This window comes from Panicum virgatum, chromosome 2N (assembly GCF_016808335.1).
Source record: "Panicum virgatum strain AP13 chromosome 2N, P.virgatum_v5, whole genome shotgun sequence".
NCBI classification, from domain to species: Eukaryota; Viridiplantae; Streptophyta; class Magnoliopsida; order Poales; family Poaceae; genus Panicum; species Panicum virgatum.
In genome coordinates this window covers 32,333,287-32,338,300 of record NC_053146.1, presented here as the reverse complement: position 1 = coordinate 32,338,300, position 5,014 = coordinate 32,333,287, and the positions used below count along the sequence as shown (strand labels likewise).

The window sequence follows — 5,014 nt, the reverse complement described above, 5'->3', positions numbered from 1 at the left end:
AGCCCGTTACAAGATAAGACAAAGGTAACATGTTTTGTGTAGGCCCGTTACTAATAAAACCTTTCAGATGTAGTATGACAAGTTTCATAAGTAATAGGTAAAAGGGTCATATCTAAAGCCTGTTACCTTCATTATGTGTGTAACGGATTTTTACTATATCCGTTACTCGGATCACGGATCCGACCTTTTCATTCAAGGTGTGTTTAGTTGATGAAAAAGTTTGGATTTTGGCACTCTAGTATATTTTATTGTTATTTAATAAATAATATTTAATTATGGACTAATTAGGTTTAAAAAATTTATCTCGTACTAATCAATTAAATTGTATAATTAATTATTTTTTTAACTATATTTAATACTCGTGTCTTCGATACGAGGGCAATGGGGGCCTCACTCTTCGTTTACGATGCGTTTGGCGTCCGTGACCGTCCTCATCCTCGGCTCTCTCCTCCCACTTCCTTTCTCGTCCCCATCCGCCACCCGCCCCGACTCTCTCCTCCTCGCCCCGCCGGCGAGCGGCGGCCTTCTCTTCCACTGGCACCGGATCCGCCACCGCCACGCCTCCTTCTCCTCCTCCCTGACGCGCTCCTCTTTGCATCTGACGCCCACCCCTCCCTCGTCTGCTTCCCTCCCCCAAGTTCTTCCAAACCCTAGCTTTCAAATCCTTCAAATCCGGTGATCTCCGGCCAAGCTAGGAGCCAATCCTTGCTGCCACCTCAAAGCGGGCCAATCCACGGCCGCCTTCCCCTCCACGAGCAGGCCAGCGTGCGCCTCCCCGCGCCCTCGCGGTGGTGGCTCCCGCGGCCTCCACCGCGTCCCCTGAGGCGCCAGCCTCCGGGGCCATCCCGAGGAATGCCACGGTACTCGTGGCCGAGAAGCTCGGCGCCGCGGGGCTCGCACTGCTGCAGGAGTTCACCAACTTCGACGGCTCCTATGGCCAAGATCTTGCTCTACGACGCGCTCATCGTTAGGTCCGGGACCAAGGCGAGAAACATCGTGCAGGATGACGCGTCCGTCAAGGCTGGTGAGTTCCGCCAGTGCACCCTCCATCGTCTTTGAAATCTGTGGCGTAAAGCATTAACAAATCCTATTCATCGGATATAGATCTGGTGAGATTTTCTGAAATAATTGTTGTGGTAAAGGAAATGTTATACGGTGGATGCCCATTTATTTCGTTTCATGATTGTGTTCTAGTCTTTGTTTGTGAAATGAAAATGAATAAAAGATGTACCAAAGTGGTAATGGAAACATACAAGTTAGTTGTAATTTGAGTGATCATCTCGTCTGCTAAAGCATTTTTAATAACGGACAAGTATGCATGGCACTAGTTAAAAGTTCTGCTTTTTCCTGGGTGGAAGCTGATTAAAAGTTCAGAACCAGTTATGATGTTACATTTGCTGCTGCTTACCTTGTTACCCAGGGGCCTTGGTTGAAATTCAGGGGTAGGATGTCAGGAGCAGTCTATTTTGTAGCTTTACAATTAAATATATATTTGAAAAAGCTTAGATTCCGACTTCTAAATTGTTCAAATCAATTGCGCAGGTGCATGGATAGAGATATGATGTTTTAACTGTTATTGTTAGTCTGCTAGTTGGTGGATGCTTGGAGATGCTGCTTTGATCTGTAATAACTAATAAGTATGTGCCATGTCAATTTTCTGCATTTACAATGGGTTGTAAAAGGATTTAACTTTTTCCTCAAGGTTGGTCTGAAGGAAGTTGAAGGAGTTGGCAATAGAGCTACCACTGGATTCTAGACTTCGGCACACTCATCTTGAGGATCATTAAAGGTAACATGCTGTTGTAACTCCCTCATCTCATTTTAATTTGTTGGTGAACAGAATTTTTGCAGCCCAATTGACAATTATGCTACATATATAGAGCCTCTTCTTCATGTGTGACTTCTGATGTGACCAAGCATTACAGGCCCTTTGCCTGTGCTATGTCTTTAATTGAAAGTTCTTTGTAATTCAGAAATAGAGTAGTGTTTATTAAATTCAGTTTGTAATATATTTGGTCTGCCTTAAGTTGAATGTTCTCATCAGTTCAGAATTAGAAATGAGAATTGGTAATCCCATCATCAGTAGTTCTTTTCAGTTTTGACAACTTGAACATGGGTTGCCATCTGATCCAGTTAATTTGGTTACTTGTTTAGGTACAAAAGCACATCAGGATGTACCTGGGTGAAGTGTCATCTTTGATATTGCTTCAGTTCAACTTCAAGGTGATGTTAGTCCCTGTGCTCTTGGTTTCACAGCATATATTTTGGTGTTCTCTAGTGGTTTTTTGACAAGTTGCACACTGTCTATTCATGTCTGATACATTCTCTAGTGAATTAGGATCGATATATTTACAGTTCGAGACAATATATTTACAGTGATATGAAATCCATCAAACCAATATGCAACATCTGAAGTTTTAAGTGCTGACTGCTGAATTGCTATGGTCAAATTGGTAAATACTATTGAACATCCTTTTGAAGGAATGATCTGGTTCTAGATAACTCCTTGTTATCACTATACTTGTTCAGGAAGAACTCAAACTATAGATATCAATCTTTGGTGTAACAAGCTTCCATCTAGCTAGGATGTTGCTTGCGTCAGCTGAATGTTGCTTTGTGACCTATCTTCTACTGCTAATCAATTTATTGTTCTTGGTCGTTGTAGGGGTGCTGCATTTGCCTTAGCCTATGATATGCAGAGTTCCATGACTTACAGTTGTTACTTACGCCTCCATATGTGTGAGGGGATTAGTTTCTGGTACAAAGCTAGAGGGCAAGGGATGGCATTGCTCATTTTTTTTGTTTTGATGGATACAATTCATGTTCTGTAGGACTCTAATAATGTATATGGATGTGACTGTGTTCTGTAGGACAATTTTTCTTTTTATTTCTTTATACTTTTTCCTTTTTCTTTCTCATTTTATTTTTTCCTGTTTATTTCTCTACCTTTTCCTTTTTTTCCTTTCTTTTCTTCTTCTTTTCCTTTTCTCCCTTTAATCCTTATCCTTGCATTCTTATTATTATATTATTCTTTGCTCACCTCTTTTCCTCCCCATCAGAAAACCATAAAAAAGGAGATTGAAAACCAAAAACCTTTTAAGATGAGCGTAATCAGCAACAAAGACCTTACACCTCTTTTTTCCTAGATGTTGCTCTGGTTGGGGAGCGGACGGCGGGCATGGAGGTTGCAGTCCTGTAGCATGGAAGTGGTGTTATCGAAGATGAAGTTGATGGTGCCCTTAGCTACACCCGTGCCGAGTAGGGCAGTGCATGTCGGAGGTGGAGTGGAGTTATTTAAACTCGATTGCAGGGACGATCTTTGGGTTTCTTTGTGTTGCAGTGACGGCCTTTAGTTTTTTTCAGCTCCTTTTCAGGTGTGTTTGTTGTGGTGGAGGAATTATTTGTGCTAGAATTGATGGCTTACAATAGTGACTTGCGGTTGTGTATAGAAAATCGGTAGAAGTTATAAATAGAAGGTCCTAGTGGATGATGACGTGGATAGCTTGCATGTTGAGAGAAATAAAATTAATGACTCTTAGGAGGGACTAACTTTATAGGTATTATAGATTACCTATAACTATTGTTGGTAATGGGCATATTGATGCTCGTTACCGATATTCTGTTATCGGTAACAGGTGTGATTGATGCCTATTACCGATATTTTGTTATTGGTAATGGGCATTGACTTAACGCCCGTTAGCAATGACTGTTATCGGTAACGGGCAAATGCCCACCATTAATGGATCATTAGTAACCCAAAAAGGGTAACCGGCATATTATAAAAAGCATCTGATGCATATAAAAGCTGAGTTCCTGACTTGTTTCCCATCCTATTTCTGTAATACGAGCAAGACAGGATGGGATCATTTTCCATCTATTTTCATTATTACTAGTGGTTATGCACGTGCCCAGTCCCGTGTTTGAAACTAATTTCTATATCAACTCTACAAGAATACGTGTACATTACATGTTTAAAGAGTAATTATATTAAAAATAACACGTGTTTAAAGAGTAATTATATTCAAAAGTAACATGAGACTTATAATCTATTTAGTATTGAGCCATGCCACGTCAAGTATCTTATGGCCCCGGGTTTGATAGGACTTATCGATGATACTATAATATTCAAATCAAGGATACAAGCGTATTAAAAGTAGTCAGAGGAGCAACCAAATTGATTTTGACCAGTAGATTGTTCACCTTGTTTTGGCTAGCAAACATGTCCTTGAGGTGAATTGATTTTTTTTATTAGTCCATGTTTATGATCATGTCTGGCTTTTATGTTTCCTGCAGAAGATTTAATTTTGCAATGCACACACTCGTTAGGAACAAAAAAATGGTAGATATTATTAGTGGCAGCTTGGTGAAGAATATCAGGTGATACTAATAGCAACGTTGGGTTGCAGAGTGAGGCCACACCGTGAATTTTAAAAATAGCACACATCCTAATTGGGGATTAGTGCAGCCTTTAAAACCCCACAGACTGGTCATGAGAATAAAAAAAGGTAAACAAACAATTTATCTGTAGTAAGCTAGCAGCCATCCATTCAGCACAAGATTAGATACCTAACTGAGGGCGATCGTTTAGAGGATGCTAAGGGATCGAATTCCCAGCACTGGTAAACTGGTTTGCCCTTCAGTCAGAGAGTTTGCTTCCTATGTCGGAGGTGCAGGAGTAAGCTGCACACTACCTCTGTACCCCTTATCATGCTGAGAGAGAGATCCCCACCTACTATTCATTGAAACTTGTTGGGTCGATACAAGCATTTTCCTCAGCATACCGAGGGAGATAGATTACACAGGGGCTGGGAAGCCAGACACGCACTTCAGCTCATATTCAAACTGAATCAATGGTTTCTGAAACATGGGTCATATTCAAACTTGGTTCAGTTTGTATGCATATGCAGTAGTCATCTCATCTCTCCAACCTTCATCTCATCTGATGTCTAATCTCACACAATTTGATCAAGTGAACGTGCTGCTCCATAAGAAACATGTTGATCCAACCATTTTA

The 5,014-nt window shown here is 40.9% G+C and overlaps 1 long non-coding RNA gene across 1 annotated transcript; it reads left to right on the top strand.

Annotated features, from left to right (window-relative positions):
- The first annotated feature begins 388 nt into the window (after nucleotides 1-388).
- Nucleotides 389-3,549, top strand: LOC120660212. Its single transcript, XR_005669433.1, has 4 exons — nucleotides 389-1,024; nucleotides 1,703-1,789; nucleotides 2,155-2,223; nucleotides 2,666-3,549. It is a non-coding gene; the product is annotated as an uncharacterized LOC120660212 (long non-coding RNA).
- The last annotated feature ends 1,465 nt before the right edge of the window (nucleotides 3,550-5,014 follow it).